The sequence below is a fragment of the Hyposmocoma kahamanoa genome, unplaced genomic scaffold, assembly GCF_003589595.1.
Source record: "Hyposmocoma kahamanoa isolate Upper Pololo Valley unplaced genomic scaffold, ASM358959v1 185, whole genome shotgun sequence".
Taxonomy (NCBI): Eukaryota; Metazoa; Arthropoda; class Insecta; order Lepidoptera; family Cosmopterigidae; genus Hyposmocoma; species Hyposmocoma kahamanoa.
Window position 1 is genome coordinate 1,295,665 of NW_020653715.1, and position 25,764 is coordinate 1,321,428.

General features: G+C 34.9%; 1 protein-coding gene across 6 annotated transcripts in view; it reads right to left on the minus strand.

Annotated features, from left to right (window-relative positions):
* LOC113226279 (homeobox protein cut) overlaps positions 1-25,561 on the minus strand; it is a 244,866-nt gene extending 219,305 nt beyond the window's left edge. For all 6 annotated transcript variants that reach the window (XM_026458849.1, XM_026458847.1, XM_026458845.1 and 3 more), the window contains exon 1: positions 25,181-25,561. The gene's annotated coding sequence lies outside the window, so the exon portion shown is untranslated. The remainder of the gene's footprint in view (positions 1-25,180) is intronic.
* Positions 25,562-25,764: the final 203 nt, after the last annotated feature.

Genomic DNA, 25,764 nt, shown 5'->3' on the forward strand with positions numbered 1-25,764 from the left:
ATCATGACAGTAAAATTTAAAAAAGACAGGTGCTTAGCAACCAAGCTCAACATCGCCGCAAACATTTTTATCACTGTCGTAAATAAAACAAACGTGCGGACTACCCTACTCGCGTAAAACATTTTTTTTCAAAACACACAGAAGAAATAACTGTCAATACCAACCAAAATACATCAGTTAAACGCGATACAGACCTAAAAACTGAAGCTATAGAGTTTCATATCAAATAGATTCTTGTTACGAACATGCACAAAAAAGGTTGTCACGAAACAAAAACCGATACTGAACGGATGTAAAAATCTATCGTGCATCGAAAAAGAGGTTTCGTGACACAAAACTTTGCTAGTTTCCTTTCAATCGATGTCTTCTAGTTCGGCATTTCTTTTTATAGCTAGTTCGGCATTTCTTTTTATAGCTATTTCTAATTAAATTTCTCGTACAAATAAAAGGAATTTTAAAAAGGCTGGTATATTATTGTTAGCTTTACCCTAGAGATGCCAAAAAACAATTGACTGCCAATAATCCTTGGTTTATAAATAAAAAAGAATTCCAAAAATCATAAAATTGGAATTCATATCGCGAGCATTCGAACGTTTGGAGCGTTCCTTTTTTGAATTCTTTCCCCGCCTGTTTCTTCCTTCTTTTGTTGCGACTAGATAGGTTATCGACACGGAACTTTGTGTCAGATATTAGTCATAACAGAAAAAAGAGAAAACTCTCTTTTCGTTCTTGTTTCTTTTCTTTTTAGCCTTTTCATCCGGTTAACTTTAAAAAAAAATCTGTTGCGGTTCTTCGTTGCCCTTTGAACTGCGCTCGTTCTGAAACTCGATTATTTCATTGCAGTTCTTCTGATTGATGGATTTAGCCCGTTTTCGCTGATTCTTTGTTCGGATGCGAGTGGTTTTTGAACGTGTGCTAAGTGCCTTTTTGTCTTTGTTTATCAAGTTTGCTTTAGCTATTCGTTTGCCTCGTCTATGATATCGAATGAGATTAAAATCAATTGAAAGCTTTTCGTATTGAATCGGTGAATACACTTGACGAAGAATGTGGATATACTTGGTTTTAGATAGAGACGATTTTAACTAGGTCGAACGAGATAAAACTGTTATGATAAAAAAAACTGAATAAAATTTTTCAATCTACATTTACAAACAAACATAACATTACTTCCCAGCTGGAACATCATATAAATGACTATACAAGACAAAAAGCAATAACTGTCAACTCAAATAAATTGGAAATTTCAATTTAGACAATATAACCGACAGTTAACGCGCACCTATCACGAATGACTCGATTAAAGTCGATTAACTTATCGATAAAATCGATTCCATCGCGTGACAAAATGGCAGGTGCGGCACATCACTATTATGAATTACTATACACCATAGACTTAGAATATACACGTTCTACAAACTGTACTTACATTCCTTTTTCGAAACGTTACATTTATTTTTGAAGTTCAGTTTTTTAGTATACGGTATTTTGAACTATTACACATTATTTCGTCAACTGTACAGTTATTTTTGTAAAACATATTTCTATGTGCTGTTGTGTCACCTACGTCAAGTAGAGCGTTTTGTGTTGTAAAGATGCAAATCAATTTTGTAATTTTAGCGTTCAGGAATAAAGTATTAAATAATAATAATAATAAGGGTTTCCCTAGTGCGGGGCTATGTTGAGTGTGTGCGTTATTATTATTATTATTATTATTATATTAAATGGAAATTTAAAATTTTTATTGAATTGTTATTCAATTATTTTTTTGTGAAATTCCTCCACTAGTTTGTTATAATTATTAATACAAACTAGTGGAAATTTTAAATTCAAGAATTTAAATTTGGTTTCTAAATAATTGAACTGGTAACCGTGATCGATTATTGATAATAATAGATCTCACGAAGATCCAAACAATTTTGTTATTTAAATTATTTAAAAAGTTAATGCATATGGTCACGAAGATCAAGCGCAAGTTTAATGGTGTAAAACATTTTAATGCTTGTAAAAATGCGACATGCTCTATTAGATTAGTTAATCTAGAGTGATTAAAACAAGAAAAATACGAAGACAAACTAACGGGTAACCGTCGCTGATACCCTAATAAAAAACAACCAATCAGAGATCTAGAAACAAGTCCACAATAGTTTTATTAAGCTTTGATTGGTTTGATAATCGGATGGTCGAAATTCAAAATCGTAAAATTAGGGGAAACTTGCCAGTTTATCACCACGACTATTTACTTAACAAAAAAGACACAAACATGAGCAAAATGTACAAAACTATTACAGATCTTTTAATATAAATCATATTTATTTTAAAAAAGCAATTTTAGCTGTGAAAGCAAGGTTGAACGGCCAATTATAATGCGTCAAAATCAAGTAGACATTATAAATATAGACAAAGTGAACAGGTGACGGAATATAATGAAGTGTAGGGTAATTTTAGAATTATTGGCACACGATGCTTGTTTGATCAGTCATATTGTAAAACAGTGTCTCTGGCAACCAGTGCATAAATCCAGGAGATGATCAACACTGTCTCCATTGAATTGGAGCATTCTGCGATCGCCAACCCGCCTGTTGAGAGTGGTGATTGTAGTATTTTTTTGCCTATACTAAATAGCCCTGAATTTATTCACAAGAACCCATGAACAATACGACAATGGAGTGATTATTTTCACGACTTTTCAATTTAATATAGAAACTTACAGATCGAGTTTAAAATTCCGAAAGCCAAAGACGAACTAAGGTCCAGGACATAGATCAGATAACGAACTCAAAATGCGAGCTGGGCCATGTTGGGAGACGTGGTGAAGACAGACAGTGTAAAGTGATAACCAAATGGTGGTCAAGAAATGTTTATAGGAACGTGGCAGGATATTATGGCGAGACGTGACACGCTGGAATAATTTGCAAACTTTTCAGAAACAGACTGTAAGCCGAAAAAGCAGTTCCGCATTTGTTTTCAAAACTTTTATGAAATTCCACAACTATTAAGATAGGCAGATTGATTGTTTTCATTCAGATTGATTATTTTGTTAATAAATGTCACAACATCATTGAAATAAAATAGAAAGCTTATACACGTAGATCTATCTAAGTAAAGATCCGCTGACGTTAAGGCAAAAGTCAGCATCCGTTAATGAGTAAAATCCTGCATCAGCAACAATCCGATGTATACTAGCACACGATACTCGCGAATGGCGCAAACTACTGAGGCCTATAACCAGTAGTGGGTGAAGTCGGGCTATGGATGATGATATATTTTAATGCTTGTAAAAATGCGACATGCCCCATTAGATTAGTTATTCTAGAGTGATTAAAACAAGAAAAACATGAAGACAACCTGACAGGTAACCGTCGCTGATACCCTAACAAAAAACAACCAATCAGAAATCTAGAAACAAGTCCGCATTAGTTTTATTAAGCTTTGATTGGTTTGATAATCGAGTGTTCGAAATTCAAAATCAATGAATCACATTATAATATTTAAAAAAAAAACACGAATACTTTGTTAAGTTAATTGGAATGTTCTTTGTTAAATTAAAAATAAGTTATGTTTAAGTCATTCATCTTTTGTAACTATAGTAATAAATAGGGAGGTTTGTTTTTAATATCAGACATAACTGGTTAATGACTTTACCATCTCAATTATCCATGACCATGGGACCTATAAAGGGCCCGAAACAAATATACAATACGAAAAATTGACTATCGCATGCGTGAAGAACCATGCACAGCAGTAGGACACATGCAGGTTAGCACATAAGTATATTAGAACAAAACAATAAATTATTGACAGTTGCCAAATTTCTTAGGCGGCATAAGCAATTAATATTAATTAGAAGTATACGTTCAAACGTCATAATAATTGATTGGATTATGCGAAATTATTTATGGCATTATGTCAACTTGTCTATAGTCTACAGCTTTGTTACTAATTGAAATTATTGTACTACGCTATGGATATTTTAAAGACGTCAGCTGATTTAAGATGATCTTTTTTGTAAACGATGTTAAAATAAAGTGTTCGATTTCAAACCCCTACTAAACTTCTATCTCACATAATTCTATCAAGTAAGTTATAAAAAGTGCTTCATAAATAAATACCATTGAGTTTATTTTTAAGACAAACATGCATACATCAATGTTCCTCGGGGGATAGTAAGTGAAAATATATAACTCATTAAGGATACAAAATAGACAGGGATGACATAATTATGGGAACTTTAGGAATGTAGAAAAAAAATTGTCATAAAAAGTTTATGAGTTACCATTTTTAGGACCGTTTTTTTATGACAATTGAAGATTTTAGCGTGTTATTTAAAATAATATTCATACTTTAGGCTCAAACTTTGGGTTATTACTGAGTAGGTTTAATAGTTCTTGACTATCGTCTTCACAAAGTCTCAAATTCATTTAAGGGGTAAGTAATGTATAATCTTCTATAATAAGATTCCGATTGATGTTCAAAATTTGCCATTTATCAGTTTAAAACTATAGTGAAACAAAAACTTCATACTGAAGGTTATTTATACAGCTTCTGCGTACTTGGATGACAAAAATCCGTTTTAGTGACTGGTTTAGCTTTTGCAGGTAGTTTCGATCTAAGACGTATAAATGAAATATTGTAATGATAAATGTATTCAAATGTATATTTACAAAGTGCAACCCTTATAGTTTTTTACTTATTCTTCTTAAAAGTATCTGCCTTCCCAATGAGTAGTAGAGTTGAATCAATTTTACGATTTCAAATATGTATAATTTACGTAAATATAAAGATATATTTGAATTCATATACTCATTCTGTCATAGCCACAGAATTTAAAAAAAACTATAGTTTGTGTTATTTCTCGTTAACGTCAGTATCAATAAAACCAAAACAAAATTGTTTTAGACAGTCGTCGCTTCCTATTCGATTGAAGGCATCACGAGGAACGCATCCGAAAACGGAATATGACATTTGAGTGTTCCCCTCATGTTTAGGGTGACTATGAATTCCTGCGGTGGAGAGACCGGCGGTTGGAATCCCTGCGGCAACACACACATATGACTTTATTGTCTAAATAATGTATGCGGTTATTATATATATTACGTATGTATGTTTAGTAGCTATACCTCTCGCTAATGGCGAAGACACAATCCTATTTGGGCCTAGGTGGCTGATTATAGTCTACGCTATCTCCCCAGAGATCATCATCTCGACCAACACCGGTGAGTATCTTGTGTAAATAAACATACTTTTTTTATGATTCCTCCGTTTAACGCATCGTTCTTCAAACGCGTCCCATCGTCGGTCACATCGTCGCTTAACATCAGGTGAGATTGTGGCCAAGCGTGTGTCTATTATATATAAAAAAAATATTTACCAAGTGACAGGACGAACAAGTCATCCGCCTGGTGGTAAGCGACTTGTCTATCTATAATAGTTGCTGTGCAATTCAAGGGTTTCAATTGCAAAGACTTAAGGTCCGCTACCGCAGCACTCTGAGACATAAGTTGAAAAGTCTCATGTTCCTGTAATTTCACCAGTATTCTCTCACTGCGCGTCCAATATAATAATGCTTTAGGGTGCTATTTAAGTTGCCGCGTTACTGTAGTGCTTCTTTGCTGAGGCTCGTATAGATTGCTTTTATTCAGTTATACGAAAGCGTTGTGCCTGACTCCTGACTCGGCTATGAGGCAGCACGAATGGCATTCTTAGCACCGCTAGATGGGACTCTCCAATGGTGAGGCGCTGGGTGCAGCAGCACACGGCACCAAGCCTGTAGCTTTGTGACAAACGCCGGTAGTTTTGTCGCTTGTGTTCTAAGTTCGATTCGTATATGAGATATTACGAATATCGCTTCTACACCAAAAGATAAAATGATTTTTGTATCATTTCTCGAATGTAGCGCGTGAACGGTCTAAGCCTTCAAAACCGGAACGCAGTAGTAATGCTCACATTATTGCTTGGCGGCAGAAATAGATAAGACGGCTATACGTCTCTGGACGAACTCACTACAGAACATCTCGCCGTTGCGACTCAACAGCTCAATATCAGTCAATTATGAAACGCGGTGATGGTGAAATTATAACTGCAAAATAGACGAGGTAAAAAAAATGTATGCGACAATAATAATAATTGAACAATATTGAACTCTAAGACCATCATGTGGGCGAGCAACTAATAAATTGGTAAATCCTTCAACGGTATTAGTTGACACTGTGTCCATGGTCGCCCTACGATGTCACACAGCCTCGTACTTCATGACACCCTCGTGTGGGACACAACATGTCGAACGTCTCCATCATTTATTGATGGATTACGGAAATAAACTTAAGGTACATGTGATTTAAACTCATTTTTTAGGGGGATTGGAAACTCCACCAACAGGGTTAATCTTTTTATCGTTATGTGGCTCGCATATGGACTTTTTTTGAATCCATTCATGGATTCAATTTACTCACGAGTAAGTATAATATTTGCCGTTAAGCAGTAAAGTGAGCATTCGGTTTCGAAGGGTTAAAGATGGGACTTATCAACTTATGTCTCAGGGTGACGGGCACAGCGGCAGTGCCACTAAGATCGTTGCGATTAAAAGCTCTGAGTGGCACTGCAACTGTTATGGATAGGCGTGTCGCTTACCACCAGGCGCACGACTGTTCATTCCGTCGCATGGATAATAAAAAAAATCTTCAATGTAAAGATAATTCGCACGAAACGATTCGCTTCCAAACTTCGACGACATTCTAGAATAGCGGCTTATCTTAAAGATCACCTATATATTAGGGGTTAAAGTATGAAATTGCCGTTTTATTGCAATAGGTTCTTTGAATTTTCATAGAATCTTCATGGTTTGAGGTTTTCTAATGAAACTTTTTTCAAATGGTTTCTATGATTTTTTTTTTTTTAAATTTGAAACATTTGAATATCGACTTTCAATTGTTTTTGTTATTCAATTTAGACAAGAAAGATGGATACTGCGAAAATTCGAGTGATTTTTGAATACGAGTTCCGACGCGGAACTAACGCGGCAGAAACAGCCCGCAATATCAATGCTGCGTTTGGAGAGGGGTCTACTAATGAACGCACCGTGCGATTTTGGTTTAAACGCTTTCGTGATGGAAATTTCGACTTAAAGAACGAGTCACGAGGAAGATCGCCCACATAGGTGAATAACGATGAATTGAGAGAGATAGTGGAAGCCGATCCTAGACAAACTACCCAGGAATTAGCGGCATGGTTTAACGTTACCTTACCCACAATATTGACTCACTTGCGTCAAATCAATAAAATAAAAAAATACGAAAAATGGGTGCCTCATGATTTGACTGATCTGCAGAAAGAAACGCGTGTTGAAACTTGTGTTGCCTTGTTGAACCGGTACAGAAATGAAGGAATATTGGATCGAATTGTAACATGTGATGAAAAGTGGATTCTTTATGATAACCGGAAAAGAAAAATGCAATGGCTGACCTCAGGTCAAATGCCACAACAGTGTCCTAAAGCAAAACTTACCAATAAAAAGGTAATGGTAACTGTTTGGTGGTCTCAGCATGGTGTTATTCACTATAGTTTTCTCCGATCTGGTCAAGCAATAACGGCAGATGTCTATTGTGCCGAACTCCGAACCATGTTGACAAAACTAGCAGTAAAACAGCCCCGACTCATGAATCGATCTTCACCATTATTGCTCCACGACAACGCGAGACCTCACACAGCACGAGAAACCATTTTGACCCTTCAGGAACTGCAGTTAGAAACCATTCGTCATCCTCCGTATTCACCAGACCTTGCTCCAACGGACTACCATTTTTTTCGTGATTTGGACAATTATCTACGTGACAAGAAGTTTTCTTCCCAGGAGGCAGTACAAAATGCTTTCACACAGTTTGTGCAGTCTAGATCGTCGGAGTTCTATCGCAAAGGCATTAATAACCTTCCCATTAGATGGCAGCAATGTATAGATAATAATGGCAACTATTTTGATTAAATAAATTTGTTACAAATTTAAAAAATAAACAATTTAGATTTTCAGTACAAATCGGCAATTTCATACTTTAACCCCTATTATAATCATTCGTCAGGAAGATGGTTGACAGCTGAAAAATATCTAAAATTCAAAGCTGAAGAATCGTATATACTTGTAGGATCACGTTGTGACGTGATTATTTTTAAACAATAAAAAGCTCGGTGTGCTTTAAGAGTCTATAGAACCTCAAACGGCTTTGGTTGGTTCCGCAGAAGCAATCACTTTGGAAAAAATATTTAAAATTGAGGTACACTGATTAGTATATGGTGTGAGAACACGATTTCTTAAAATTTTCACGATAGACAAAAGAACGCAAACTTACCTTGAAATATTACAAGAAAACCGCTGTATTTAATAGGTACTGTAGTCTAGGCTCTACTCTATGAGTAGAATCACTGGCTGAGTGAATAGTTTTTTTTTTATAGGCACACCAACAGTTACTACAATAATTCAAGAGTAAGTAATACATTTCACAAACTAATCTAATTGCGTAACCATTTATAGGCGAGCACCTCAAGCAAAAATAAACATGTGTGTATAAATTAAAAGGATTAAGGATAAGTTTTGCATTTAGAATGTGTTTGAAAAAATGAAATAGAAAGAATAGAACATCTTGGGAGTTCGTAATGTAACCCAAGGCTGAAAATATGTAGAAAAGTGCAATAAATATTAAGTTTTGATGATTAGGTATCCCAATTTATATTTACAAAATACCTCTCGCTACGCATCCTAAGCTACGCCCCAGCTTACAGTACTATACGTGTACCAATGATTTTTTTTTTTTTTTTTTTTTTATTATTGTGACTCGGCAAAATGACTGCACCGCGCCTGATGGAATACAGTCCAAAGATGAGAGTAACGGATGGAAAACACAAATATCTTCACTCCGTCACTATCATTTTGCCGGTCTGGCCAAATGCTTCTTCACACTACGTTTATATCATTTGAACTGAATAGAACACGTATATTAGATAGAACCGATAATATATTGGCAGAATTTGAATTCGAGTTAAGATCTTATCGACTCACAGGCAATAAAAGCTAATTCTGAATGCAAAACTGTGTAATAAGACAAATAATTAAAAATGTTAGTTTAGGCCACTATTAATTAAACGCAGCGATTTATATGACGACTGCAGACATTTCCTGAACGCTGTTACTTGGAACTTTTCAAGGCGAGAGTAAATAGGGCTTATTTAGATGTGCATGCTACATCGGCGACCTCATCGTCGCATTCCATTTTTCTTGAAACCCCTGGTCATTGTAATACCATTCCGACTCCATTGAGATTACATTGCAATCATAATAATATTTGCTATTCTACTAAAATCTAGTTACAATGGCAGTTAAGTCTCTAACGGTCGATGTTGTTTTAGTAAAACTAACATTTTTTTTCATGATAGTAAGCGACACACCTGTCTATAACAGTTGCAGTGCCACTCAGAGCTTTAAAACACAAAGATATGAGGGGCACTGCCACTGCGCCCGTCACCCTGAGACATAAGTTGACAAGTGCCATGTGCCTGTAATTTCACCAGCACCCTTACCCGTCAAAACCGGAACGCAGTAACGCTTACATTACTGCTTGGCGGCAGAAATTGGTAAGGTGCCAGTACTTCTCTGGACGAACTCTTTCACAAGGAGCTTTTAAAAATGTCTTCTGTCTTTTACAATTTACGTATAAACATATATTTGAATTTAAATACTCACTCTGTCATAGCCACAGAATTCTTAAAAAAAACCTTATAACTGTGTTATTTCTCGTTAAGGTCAGTATCAATAAATCTAAAACAAAATTGTTTTAGACAGTCGTCGCTTCCTATTCGTTTGAAGGCATCGTAGCGGCAGAAATAGGCAAGTACTTCCCTGGACGTACTTCACAAGGAGTTCTACTGCTACATGAAATTAAAATTAACAGACTTGGAGATCAGGTGAGATGTAAGATGATGTAAGAATAGTTTACTTCTTCAATTGAAAGATGATTAGATAGGTAAATTATCTGTCAAATAATTGTTAAGATAATAAATATACGAGTTAAAGATGGCCGCCGTTTCTGCTGCCAGATCAGCCGAATGCCGCAAAATCTTCAGTGTTTCCTCTGTTGAAAAACTCCAAGCAAACTTACGACTGCAGCAGTATTTAATATGTTTCAATTAATTCTTATTTCCATTTAAATTGATAAAGAATTTAATTTAATGAAAATACATTTTGTAAAAATAAAATAATTTGTAAATTATGTAGCGTAAATTGGAATACTTGGAAAATTTTAAAATAAGGTATATTATTAATAACTCTTGTAACTATAGTGAAAAATTATGTGGTTTGCATTATTACACGTAATAAGTCGGTGACTTTACTTATAAAGTACCTGAAACGCTGGGTTGTTAATTCGAAAAAAAAAAAATTATAAGTAGGATTCTGATTATTGCTACGATTAGCTCTTTGTCGAGAAGATAACAATACACAATACAATAATAACGGTGTAGATATTGTAACCAAGTATCTGAATGCTTCAAAATCGATTGGTTGATTAATATGTAAGTAGGCATTTGTTTTAGTCAAACCACCATCGGTCACATCATGGGTTTAACATTATAAGTAAGATTGCAGGCAAGCATGAGTCTACTTTACGTTAAAAAAAAACAATCCTTAGCAAGAGGAGATCTGTAGTCTACGCCTACATCATCGAGAGACCAGCATGATGGTTTATGTATAAAGATTGACAAACTAAAAGAACGGTGTGAAGTTAAGCCGTCACAATAACTTGTCAATAAGCATCGTAACACTGGCAGTCTAAAACCCTTTAGTGAAAAATAAAAAATAAAACTATAAAAAAAACAATATCCATTGATCCACAAGGGAGCCACATGTGGTTCAAAAAAGGAATGCCGCTATGTGAAAGAATGAGACAGCTATATATTCTTTTTTTTAGACATCGAAGGCACCGATTTCGCCACATGTTCGACCCATGATCGCTATAAAATCGGTTACTGGGGATCGTAAGCAAATAAACGATCATAAACGACCATTCTTGTTTTTTTGTTACCGACGAGTTTCAGGCAAAGGGTTAATGTTGTTCGGCCTAATAGTTTATTAATTTTTTCGAGTTTGTATCAATATTTGTGTTTTAACTACGGCCTGATGGTTTTATATACGTGACTGTCGGTCCAGAGAAACTTGACAGACAGTTATTGTGGTATTCTGTGTACGCGAGAACCGCAGAATTCTGAAATACGTCCACGGTTACCTATCAAAAAACCGAAATGACATTTTCCAGAAATAACGTTGGCTCGAATTTTCATAACCTCAGAAAGTAATTTTGAGTGGAGTTTGAACCTAACTTAACCTAACGTAACTGAACCTAACCTCTTGACGCTTGAGAGACAATATCGTATGGCTCTTAAGTCCGCGGGAGGCTTTCCTCGTTCAATCCCCACTGAAATGTTGTGGGATATGCTAGATGAAGATCCATGGCATCTCAGGATACACGATCTGCACCGAGACATGCTAGAAAAACTAAAGAACATGCACATAGTGGGACTGGACACTCCTGGTCCACAATACACTAAATATGGCCAGTACAACCCGATGGTTTACAGTCAACGAATTGGTGAAATAGAGTATGTCACAAAAAAAGATAGGGATAAACGTGTCAGTAGACGGCGTGTACCCCCAAGGGAACACATTCTGCAATAAAAAGAAAGTTATAAATTTGACGTATGTATAGCACTTTTCTGTGAGCTATAAACTAGCTACACGACATAAAATAAATGTATAGATCTTTAAGACACATTGCATTACGTACACACCCTTTTACGGACAAAAACTGTAACAAAAATGAAAAACAATAAAGAACTTTCTATTCTATTCTATTCTATTCGTGTCTTTGCGATAAACTTCCAACATATCCTGAAAGAACAACGGTGTCATTATAATTCGGTTTTCGGGGTAAGGAAAGTTCGAACAAATGTTATTTCGGAAAAAAGAAATTCAAGTTTGTGATAGGTTACCTAGTCAACCTCGTCAGTTCTCTTCCTTGAAGACTCCAGCAGTGGCAGCTACTTTCGCCAAGTGATATGGATATAATATATGTTAATTAAGATTATGTAATATAAAAGCTGCAAAAAATCGTTAAGAAATACTTTTTTTGATGATGTTGACAATTTTAAAGAGACTTTAGTTACTCCTGTGTCTGGACCAAGTGATATGAATACGTCGCTTTACTTTCTCAAACTGTAACTTATCTTAAAGCACTAAGTTACTGAAATGCAAAAACTGGATTGTATATACAAATTTTGCACACTGATTTCATTCATATACTGGCTTTTGCCTATTCTTAAATCCGCATTAACACCCTTGATAAGAAATTGAAAATAATAGAAAGTTTTGCCATCCGAGATACGAGTTTGAGAAAGTAAGGTATATATACATTATATAGTCGATAATATATATTGATTAGAATTATGTGTTATAAGGTAGTGGCTGTGAAAGATTGTTATGACAAAAAAAATGTAAAAAAAAACTTTTTTTACAATAATGAAGACAATTTTACAGACTCCTTAGCCTCTCTCGTGTCTGGCTGTGGGATGCAAATATAATCCCGAAATACAATGACGTACAAAGAAAAATATAATTTTTAAGATATTGACGCAAACAAGATCGATTCTACGAAATAATAAACACAATAAAAGTAAAATTGTTAAGATCCTATTTCGCTATGCGACAGTTTTTTATGACTTCAATTGAGAGCGATTGGTATATTTTCTCACGCTTTATTTATCCCAAAATAGGTCTTATTGTTTCGTGTTAAGCAGCAGAATTGATAAGCCGATAGTTAGGTTGTTAAGTTAGAGGAATAGGACATAAGAGGTGGCGTATATTATAAGTCGATGTACATTTTTAAAAATAATATTTTTTTTGTTTCCCTGTACTAGGAGTACCAGGGCAACAGAAGTTAACTGCAATGCTATCTATACCCAAATCTGGTTTTATCTGGAATCTAGGTCGGGGCTTCCTTATCAGAGGCTAGCACTCACAATGCTAACCGCTGGAGCCACAAAGGTTGTACAGTTTTATGTAAAGACTATTTTGACAATTGAAAAAGATGTGTTCTATTTTACATTTCAATAATAGCCATTTAAAACCTTGTCTAAGTACATGTAAGTAAAGAAATACTTAATTTGACGTAAAAAAGAACATAAAAATTCATATTCTGACATATCTCGTAATGGCTAAGAGCAAAAAGAATAATTAAAATACAATTAAAATTTAACATAAAGCACAAATTAAAAGAAATCTGCATCCTGGTTTTATATGTTAAACAGTCATTATGAACAAGTTTTTTAAAGTTAATTACTATTGTTAATTTGTACTAACTTTGAAGTAAAGTTTCTTATAATAAAAAAAATGGTATACAATGAAGAGACGAACAAATGGTGCGCCTGGTATTACGCGACACGCATCTTTGTTATGCTTATGGATTAAAATCTTTCAGTCGAAATATCAGAGATAATAAACATAGAGAGTAGACACGAGAGAGTAAGAAAAGTGTTGCCACAGGACAAGCTGTAGTTAATACTAGAATGAAATTACATAATGTTGCTATATTAACTGGAATTTTTCCAATAATTTAATTTACAAAAAAAACCGTAAAGCTGAATGTTCAATAATCTCTTTACACACTTTTACGCATGCGTTATTATCACAGATCACACAATAAAGTATTCTTATTCTAGATCGTTACGCAGTAAACAATTTAAATCCCGGAATGATTTAAAAATAAACGGTAAAACATAGTTATATTTTTACGTATTGAAAAATCTGACCTCAAAAGTTTGTGGAATTACGTCAAATTTATTGATATCCCCTAACCGGATTCATCCCCTAATTGGGCACCCTTACAAGTGGAATATTTTCTTCTAATTTAAATGGGACCACTACTGAGGTATTCCAATCGAAATCGGTTCACAAATGCAAGTGTAAGCGCGTAGCATACACAAAAAATATTTTACACTACCTTAATATAAGTTTAATGTTAAAAATTTACAAATTAAAAAGTACAATACATTTAATTTTTTATTGAATTGATATTCAATTATTTTTAATGTGAAAATAATTGAATATCAATTCAATAAAAATGTAAATACAGTGAATAGCGACATCTCTAGCTAGGGCTGGTAGCTGTAAAGGCATCTAAGTGGATGACGAAATACTATTACAGATTATTCATAGATGGCGCTACGGCTAAATAATCGTTGAAAAACCAAAATACAAAGATACGACAACAAGGACATAGAAATATTCGTGAGGTTCGCTGGTTCCTTCCGTGGGTTAATTGGTATAGCGTCTGGCACGGTTTGCTAGAAGACGTCTTTTCGAATCCGGCCGGTACAAGGATTTCGGAGAGATATCTGTACGAGATGTATTGCTTCCTTGAAACATAAAATAAATATATTTCTGGTTGTTGCAAAACGGCATTTTCGTACAATTGTTACGAAACATTCAAATAATTTTAGAGGTTTTCTTTGCAATAAACATAAATGTGATTAGTTCCAGTGATTTAGCGGTTATTATGATGTTTAATTCGGCCATTTTTGAGTGCAAGGCGAATTTCGAAAATTTCGCACAGAAACATGAGCTGGGTTCCCACAAATGTCGTGTGTTATGCCGTGAGGCTTACGTCAGCAGCAACGGCTCGGGTTTAAAGCTCCAACTCGAATGCAATAACCTACTTTCCGCCGTTGTAAAACAATCTATTATTGTGTGCAATTATGACTTTGTCACAAAGTATAATTTATGGATATCGGAGCAGCACACCTATTTTATTGACTGTACACTTCAACGATCATGAACCACCAAATCGTTTAGCTTGAGCACGAAAACAGAAGCTTTTTTTAAAATAATATCAAGCAAAGGAACGAACTAGTCGTGTCACTCAGAGCTTTAAATCGCAAAAATCTGAGAAGCACTGCCACTGCACCGTCACCCTGAAATATAATATTTGCGGAGGCTAGAATTGATAGTTTTCAGGCAGTCGTTCGCAAGAGAGTGGCACCTCTGTTGGCAAGAGTGAGAGACAGCACCAACAAACTTCTTAGGGTGGTAGCAGAGAGGATGGACAGTCCAATCCTTAAGTATTGAATGTCCATCCTTGTTCATGAAAATGAATATTTTGCGTTCTACTAACATAGTTGTAAGTACCTACTAATACCATATGAACTTGTAACTGTACCTACTGTATAAAATAAAATTGTTTTTTTAATTTCATTTCATAATGTTGACAAGTCCCATATTTAATGTCTGTAATATCACCAGCACCCTTACGACTCAAAACCGGTAAGGTGGTGGTGGATAGCTGAGAAAGAACTCTTAAACAAGACAGGACCTACGCAAGGGTAACCTACCACAAACTCGAAAATTTTATTGTCCGCAATAACGTTTGTTCGAAGTTTCATCACCAAAAACCGAATTATAACAAAATAGTCGTTCTTTCAGGATATGTTGAATGTTTATCGCAAAGACACGATTAGGTTAGGTTAAGTTAGGTTTAAAAGAAAAACATTTTCCTCTCAAAATTACTTTCGAGGTTATGAAATTTCGACCAAACATTATTTCTGGAAAATGTCATTTCCGACGACTGATAGATAACCCTACGCAAGCTGTCAAAATGGCGTCACACATATCTCTCTTTATTATGTTATCTTATTTAATACTTTAAAAGTGCCATAGTCGACAGACTTTTTTTAAAGTGGAATAGACCAATGCTTGTTCCCGATGTTAGTGACAATGTGGCTGAAAATGATGGCTTAGTAGTGGTAGAGCTAACTGTGAAAGAGTTTGTCCAGGGAAGTACTGCTACCTTACCTATTTCTGCCGCCAAGCGGTAATGTGAGCATTACTGCGTTCTGGTTTTGAAGGGTGCTGGTGAAATTACTGGCACATAGGGCTTGTCAACTTATGTGTTAGGGTGACGGTCGCAGTGGTAGTGCCACTTCGTCACTAGGTATCATAATAAAAAAATAAAAAGAGCGTTGAAAAAAGATTTTTGGCTCTACCAGCTGTTACTACTGTTTCGAGCTCGCAGTCGCTTATGTTTTGCGCCCTACAAGTGTTGTATATCACGATATTGCCAACATAAACAAAGCTCTTATGAAGTCTCAATTATTGGTGTAACATTTCTGTAACGGACAAATAAATATGAATGAGTGGCCATTCCGTATATCACGTGCGTAATTTTAGATTTCTCAGCAAACACGTGACCGTGCACCGGTGGCGATCCAAGGGCTAGATGGCAATTCCCGGTGGGATCAATTTAGAAAGCAAACTTTTTGAATTTTACATCACTTTTAACTTGGCCTTTTTTAAGGACATCCCTTAAGATAGTACCTAGTTAGTAAATAATAAATAAATAAATAAATAACGCACTCAACATAGCCCTGCACTAGGGAAACCCTGAGTCGCGGGTGCCATGGACACACACATAGACAACCACAAATTACACCCAAACGCACGAGAGAAATAATTGTAGGCCATACAAATATTTCTCCCGGCTCTGGAATCGAACCTGGGACCTCTGCGTGGCAGTCCGGCATGGTAATCGTTCGGCTACGGAGGCAGTTAGTAGCAGTAGAGCTCTTTGTGCGTTCGACTGGGGAAGTACCTTACTTATTTCTGCCGCCAAGTAGTAATGTCAGCATTACTACGTTCAAGTTAAGAAGGGTTAGAGTACTAGTGAAATTACAAGCACATGACACACAGAGCTCAAACACACATATATACATACACTTTCTCCAAGTGGACACACAAATGCGCATACTCTACTATAGTCCATTTAAAAAATGTAGTAATTAAAAGAAATTATATCTAAATCTATTAATACAACGGAATTCAGTTATAATATGTTATCAATATGTATTTCAATTTGTTAGATTGTTCTTTCATAAACAACATTTTAAGTCGCTCCGTTCTGGCATCGAATTACTTTTTATGTTACGTAAAAGAATTAAATGTAATCTGACAAACTTTGTGATTGGCTACGTAAGTAGATTATTCAAAATTGTAAACCAAATTGTAAACCAAATGGCTACTTAAGTTTCAGGGTGACGAGCGCAATGGCAGTGCCCCTTAGATCTTTGCGATTTAAAACTGAGTGGCTCTACAATTGTTATGGACAGGATGTACAAAACAATTTATTCTTTAAATTTCATTGAACAAACTTATTTTATTATATTCCATTTTCTATCGTATCCACATTTAGTACAAAGTATCTGTGTTAATTTTTTACATTGTTATATTATTAATGTCTTGAAGATTGTAAAAAAAAAACCACGCAAGTCGGTTAAAAAACACGCAAAGCAACTGCCAATAATGTTTATAGAATAATCTTAATCTGCGCCGTAACCCGACTCCTGCGCAGATCAATAATGTAAACTAAACCGTACCGAGAAGCCGGCAGGATATTGCTCTTCGAACTGTGGGAACATAGCTTGGAGATAAGAAATTATTACTTTCTGGTATGCCTTAATCATTGGCTATTGTGAGCTGAGGAGATATAAATCATTAACTGTCACTTATTTCCTGTAATTATAACTAGAGCCTGTACAGGTTGTCATAAAAAGGTACGTAGTTACGTTTTGTATTGGTGCACCTAACATTTTTTTTCTTTTCCTTTCTGCCCCCTTATCCTAACCATGGACAAATAACTCAAATCAGGTCATATAGGTCGGGTATTTAGTAGCTATTGGTAAACCAGATATGCGACGCGTACCAAAGTAGTAGGTGGCAGTAGACCTCCTTGTGAAAGAGTCCGTCCAGGGAAGTACTGCCACCTTATCTACTTAAGCCGCCAAGCAGTGATGTCAGCGTTGCTGTGTTCCGGTTTTGAAGAGTAAGGTTGCTGGTGAAGGGCGTAGTGGCAGTGGCCATCAGATCTTTGCGAATTAAAGCACTGACACAGCAACTGTTATGGACAGGCTTTGTAGCACACCATCAGGCGTACGACTTGTTCATCCCGTCGTTTGGTATAATGTAAAAACAAGTTTATTGTCGGTCATAACTTGTCTCATATTCGAAGTTACGCTGTACAGGTATCTGACTTAAAAAAATACCATATAACCGAAGTTTGCTACCTGATGTGGCTGTGACGTTACCATGTCCACCTCAACAACAATTGAAACAGATGGAAGTTCTGGTCCAAATGATTCATTGGAACCCCGAACTACTACCATTTCCATCATCAGATCACTGTAAGATCTCTATAATTTGCCACTCTTAGAGGTAGAATATTTAAAAACCATAAAAGTCGGTTTGTGAACTTTTGCAGGTTATTATTACATATCTACACTGGGAAAGTAAAACGTCTAACGTGCATTTGTTAAATATTACAGGAGAGCAATTTAAAGTATTTTTTTTAAGAAAAAAAAAAATCGTAACTGTAATTTTATTCGTTATATGGAAAACTAGGAAGTTTCAGATTTTATCACAAATTGTCATGAGTTTTTTCGATTTTAAAATAACCAAATAGTTTAAAAATACTGTTACATAATTTAGTAATACTAATAATCTATTGAGATCGATCTGGGATATCTAAGCCTGATATTGTGATATTGGATCGATCGCAGTCAAAGGTCTCTTGAAAGCTGAAACCGAGAAACGCCGGAAGTATCTCTACCTAGCGTGCGAGATCATCGACCTGTGGGATGTGGATTGAAATAATCCCAATTGTTTTTCCGCAAATGGGTTAATTGGAGTCAGTATTGCTAACAATAGGCGGTAGGATTTCTGTGGCATATCGCTTCAAATGCAGAAGGCGGTCCTGCTCGATACGGCACGTATTATTCGCCGGTACTTGAACCTGAGTCCCTGACCCCGGCCGACTGTGTCATTGCCGGGGAATAACGCCTCTCCCATTTAAAAATTCTAAATAGATCTTTTAGGCCTTGGGAGATGCGAGAGTCTAAAATAGATATAATTGCCGGGAAATACCGCCTCTCCCATTTAAAAATTCAAAATTAATTTTTTGGGCCTTGGGAGGGGCGGGAGTTTCAGATGAATACGATAATAATAATAAAAATTTGTCCTCTCGCAAAAAACATAAAAAATACAAGTTGATCGATAATGGTGCTGCGAGACGGATTAAAAAAATTCGAGCAAGGAGTTACTTTTGATTCCTACACTACAAAATTCACAGAGAATTAAATCGTGTAAGGCCAAAATAAAGCAAATAAAAAATAGAGTCGACTTTTTTCTTAAAAAAACACTTTAACTGTTCTATTTTCCAAATGCACGTAACACGTTTTACCTTTTCAATGTCGATATGATATTGTAAAATAAGTATTATATATGATACATGCGAACAAAAGGTATACTTACAAAGAGCAACCCTGAAACTTTCTTAATAATTTTTCTCAGGAGAATCTGCTCTATGAATGAGCAGTAGAGTTTAATGAACGTGATAATTTCAAGCGTAATTTGCTTACCTATAAAATAAAGATGTTTTGAATCAGGTTTAGGCTTCTGTCCATGTGGCTTGGTGACATCACATGTCCTCAAATAATTATGAACCTTATTGTACAGACAGAAAGTGGCAATTACAAATCAATCATCGTGTGTACAGCTTTAAAATCTATAAATATATCTGTTAAAGTATATATATATACTATTATAATGATCTATAATAAACACTATGGCGATAACACATGGTGTTAAATGGATTACCAGTCGGCACATTGCGTTTGGTTGTCAGTACTGACGACTTCCTGTTCGTTACATTTTAAATTTTAAATTTGATTCGTAGACAAATTATTTGGAAATCAAAATGGATGCTAGCATCTATAGCAAAATAAGTTACTTGTACATGTAACTAACTATATAATAACCAACTATTTTTTTAAAGTATGATTAATTCCATATGATCAAAGTTAAAGGTAAAGAATCTTTATTTCATAGGTAAGCAAATTACACTTTAATTCTTCATATTAATAAACCTCTTTGTTATAATATTAAGTGACGGGACGAACAAGTCGTGCGCCTGATGGCGAGCTACACGCCTATCCATAACAGTTGCAGTGCCATTCAGAGCTTTAAATAGCAAAGATCTGATGGGCACTGCCACTGCGCCCGTCACCCTGAAATAGGTAAGGTGGCAATACTACCTTGGACGAGCTCTTTTACAAGGAGTTCTACTGTTCATTTGTAAGGCAGATCCCCCGAGAAGAACAAACAAGAAACTCTAGGTGTTGGCTCTTTGGAAGTACACATTTGAATACGTTTATAATTTACAATATTTATTTCAAACATCTTAGATCGAGAATACCTGCAAGAGCTGAACCGTTGACCACCACTGTTTTTTGTCACCCGAATACGCAGAAGCTGTATAATATCAAATAATATTAATGTGTTTTTTTATAAAATCATGTGACGGGGCGAACAAGTCGTACGCCTTTCTAAAGCAGTTGCAGAGCTTTAAATAGCAAAGATCTGAAAGGCACTGCCACTACGCCCATCACCTTGAGACAAGTCCCATGTGCCTGTGATTTTCACCAGCACCATTCAATACTGTTTGGCGGCAGAAATAGATATAGTGGCAGTATTTCCCTGGACGAACTCTTTCACAAGATGTGTTGTAACATGCCAGCACAGGGATATAAAAAAAAACATCAATAACTCATTTTATTATAATCTTTTAGCGAATAACGAAGGCATATTTGAAGCGAAATAAAACAAATTCATGCAGAAGGTATGCAGCAATTGTTGTTACACAAGTTATTAAGCATAGAATGACAAATATTAAATCATGCCGCGGAATAAAAACTCTTACTGCGATAAGAAACTTGTAATTAATGACGATTATTAAAATTATTTGTACATTTTAACTTAAAACTACGGTACGGACATTAAATGATATTGCCCCGGCAGTTTCCCATGTCATAAATCTAAATAATATTCCTAAGAAAAACTATATCAAATAACTGTAATAAAACATTTATAATTATAAATCCATACATAAACAAAGAGATATAAAAATTTTAATCGTGGGAGCGATTTTGATTGTTTTACATAAACATTAACGCGTCCCATACTGGGACGGGACTTTACACGTTTTCCGAGGACTGTGAACCTTCGATTTCAGATTTCATCGCAACGTTTTCCTTTATCAAAACGCTTATTGTAAATTTAAAATCCAATTTCGCACATAAACTCCAAAAAACTCAGAGGTGTGGCCCGGATTCGAACCCACGGCCTCTGCTGTAAAGGTCATACGTTCCGTAAGTAGGTACTTAATACATATTTAATAAAACAAAAAAAAAAGAAGTTGAACGTTTCGACAATATTACAATTTCAATGCCTTGTCAAAGGATAATTAATACTGTCGTTACTAAACTAAATAATATTACACTTTCGGACATATAAATCGATCTACCTTGCGTTTTCATTTCTATTTTTAAAAGCCTACGATACAAAAATATTGTTCTTACACACTCATAGCTCTGCACTAGGTAAACCTTATATCGCGGGTGACATACACACACATAGATAACTCACGAGAGAAATAAATATAGGCGATGCAAATATTTCTCCCGGCCCGGGAATCGAACCCTCGGACCTCTGCGTGGCAGACCAGCACGGTAACCGTTCGGTCTTGGAGATAATTGTACATTTGTGAATATTTAGTAGCAATACCTATAGGCCTCTAGTAGTTTGTGGTATCCACCATGTTGTAGTCTCTTCCATCTACGGCCTCACGTGTTTGTCACCACTGCCTGATCACCATTCGATAGCCGCTTTTATCCACCACCATTGAATACTAGTTGCATTAGATAAAATCTGAGAGTTTATTATTAAGTTTTCTATAATTGGCTTACCCAAATTTAGAAATTCTAATTCTCAAAAAGTATATATGGAATCAATCACCAGCATCAACATTGCATTCATTTTCAACCTTAGGTCATTTAATGCTGAAAATTCACAGTGGTTCGAATTATTTGTCCAGGAGTGTAGTTAATATAAAACATTTAAAAATAAAAAATAATAATAGTCAATAATACAACGATGTTCAATAAAAGTGTTTTCTTTTAATAATAATAGTTAAAGTATCACATTAATTAACTGGACTCAAACAAGGGAATTCGTACTATGACAGTACACGAGAGAGACCAGAAACAATTTAGAAAAGTTAATTTTTCAAATTGGACCTACCGGGAATGGAACCCGGAACCTCCTCAACTAGCGTCCACAGTACAAACTGAGCCATCGAGGTCGTCAAAATAAATACAGATGAGAAGACAAAATAATGTTAGTTAGAATATTATGTATAAATCCACGATTCCATTGAAGCTCTCTTCCACTGGTAGAGTTTTAGTACAGCGTCAATAAGGGTTGGTAACTTTACCCGTTTTAGAGAGAGATCAGATACCTTCTCAATAATTCTGTGTTATTTTCGTTAATATCTTTACCTTCAAATATAGATATAGTGAATAATGTCGAGCTAGACATTGACTTTATGAATTTGGTATAATTAGGAGATAATAATAATAATTAAACTCCTTTTTTTAAAATTTCGAGCATGACTTAAGACAAATTCGATCAGAAATAGTGCAGCGTGTAACGTGACATCAAAATCGATTATTATAGTCGATTGTTTACACACAACATTGATCCTTACATATAGCTCCTTTTGCTTATCTTATTAAAGAAATCTATATTTCTTCGTTCAAATGGACTCTTAAATTATTTAAAAATTATATTCTTACAACTTTATATATATACATATACGTACCAATATATTTGCATTTTTTTTCTGGACACTAAATGAATTATTGTTTTATAGCCGATCGTTATATCAAATATAATAAATTTTAATTTTAATAAAACTGTGAAGAACACAATGTATACAATAAATATAACAATAAATTAATCTCTGTTAAAAATTTGTCAATGTAATTTGAATTATTAATGCGTGGGCCGATCATAAAGTTATACACAACCGGCTTTTAAAGCAAAATTATAAAAAAATAAAATTGATGGATGCTTTCCGTTTAATAATAATTTGGAATCTCTATTTTAGTTTACTTAATTATAACTTAATTTTTCATACGACTTAACTTCTTTTTAACACAAAAATACTTATTTAAAAATACGATATTAAACACGAGTTAAATTCACTTTAAAAGCTAGACAGCCACTTAATCTCAAGTAAGTCAATTAACACATAAATCTCTTAGAAGTAACTTAAAAGAACAATAGATATTAATTGTCACTAGGAGTACAATAACATACTGAGCACAACACTACATTATTGTTATACGATCATGATCGATGTCGTGACATCGATTTAACAAATCGATTATTTTACTCGATATTCTCGATTCTAATTGGAATAACTGTAACTGACTGCCGATTGGTATGTAGAGTAAATCGTGCAGATGATGCAGTCCTCTTAAGTATCCAGTTTAATGTAGCAACACATTTATGAATAGTGTTGTTCCTGTCTTAGTAGTTTATCGTTTTCTGAATTTTTTTTTTACAATATTTACATTTTATTATTTTTATTTTTCAATTCCGCCAAATTAATATCTTACACATGGCAGTGTAATTGGAATGATTCTATTGTGGTTTTGGAAAAAAATTTATAATAAAATAATTCATCTAAAATTCCCAGCAGTTTTAGACGAACAATTCTAATTATAACAACGCTAGAATTTTAATTGTAACTTTTTTAAATTAGTATAATTTCTAATGTCGTATAAATCGCATAACACGGAAGTGTATATTCCATTTTACAAAATTAGAGGTCAAGAACCCCCGGTGGCGCCATCTGTGCAAAGTTAGTCGAACTTCCCTATATTTTGGCAAGTCACAGGTGAGCGAATTAGTGGACGACCACAATTAGGAAATTACGAGTTTTCGGTGCTATGTACATCGGAAATTCTTTTTTCAAAATTTTAAATTTTGTCAGGTGTACTTAGTCTGTTGTCGGTAAGTAAGTTTTTAACTATTTTTTATCAAACGGTTTTCTTTTTTCCGTTTTTCAAGGGTTTAATAATTAATTTAAAATTTATAACATTCAAGAAACGTACAATGTGTTTCGGCGAAGGAAATTAATGTTCAGCAATATTCGTACCATTAAACCTTAATTCAAGAACACGAAACAACCTACGAAAGTAACTCCAATTGTGAATACTTCAATATTTTTTATCGTTAAATCTAGACTATAGAATAATTGAGAAAGATCTAAAAACTACAATTTCAAATTTTGTGCTAAGTCTGGTGTTAATAATCTACAGGCTCGATTTTTTTTAATATCCCACCTCTTAGAAACTATTAATAAATTCAATCACTATAGGCGAATTGGGTCGGAAAAATTTGTCACAATTTAATTTGTTTTTTTTTTACATTTACAAAATTGTCTTCATTTGAAAAAAAAACTATTAATTTATTAACAATGTGAGCACCGTTCCCATCACTAAAATATTTGCAATTGCGTTCGGAATTAGGGTAAAATAGTCTAATTGTGATCAATCTTTAATCGGAACGTTCGTCCGGCGGGATCCGTCGCGCGACGACGATATTCTCGTTGTTATAAATACTTAAGGCCAATTAGACGATTTTTTACCCAATTCTTTAATCTAATTGATCATTTTGATTTATCGATTGTGTTTCTATTCGATGACTGCAAGTGTTCAGATTTTAATTAGACAGTAATGTTGAGATATTCGAGTGTAATTCTTGCGATACCGTTGAAATTTTTTCGTTGAAAATTTTCTAGTTCAGAAAATGTGAAACTGGTAATTTGATTTTCCCACAGAGTTTGTTGTTTTTAGAAAATGATTTAGAAATTATTATTTGTAATATTTTATTAAGACGTCTTTTGTTTAATGCGTTTGTTTTTTTAAATTATTAATAAAAAATTATACAATTTAGTTTTTACTGTGTTTTTAAATTTCTATAATTTAAAAATTTCTAATTGGATTTCCTAATTAGTTTGCATTATTTGTTGATTCAACACTTCTAGTTAGAGTTTATAAATTGTAAATTTATTATAAACATAATTTGCAGAAAAGATTACAGTGTTATAAACGGTTTTCGAAACGAGAGAATCATCGCACTTGGCCCAATTTTAATTCACGACACTTAAGGTAAACACCGAATTTTAAATTAAAGACTTACGTTTGTTTCTCGGAAGCGAGCAGAACAATCACAATATTTCTCAGTGTATGTCCACACAACACTATGAAGTCAAAATATATCACATGAACTCTTAAAGTTCGGAAATCGACATAGCACACTCACAGTGTCTCAATACAAAATAAAAAGGAAAACACAGTCAAAGATCCGCCCAAAAATAATCTCTAAGTCCTTACGAAAACAAAACAAAACATGTCACAAGGTGCACAAGTTCAAACACTGGTCGAGCAAAAAAAATTAATTAGTCACAAATCGAATTTTCACTTCACGATCGATTATCGGTATAGGGCAAATGATCCGATTAGTTGTTATTACGTAAGGTGTATCCCAGAGCGCGGCGTCGCGGGCACGCGTCGGGGCCGCGACACACGACTGCAGTGCGATCCTTCGCTCGCACGGAGCCCCACCAACACAGCGCGCATCTGAGGCTCGCTCCTTGCCGGGGCCCCGCCCAGTGGGACGCCACTCGGCAGCTAAGATGACCGTCTCCCTCCTCGTCTCTCTCTCTCCGAATCGCTCGCTCCGTCCCGCTCCCCCGCGGCGACAGTGGGGCGCGCCAATAGGAT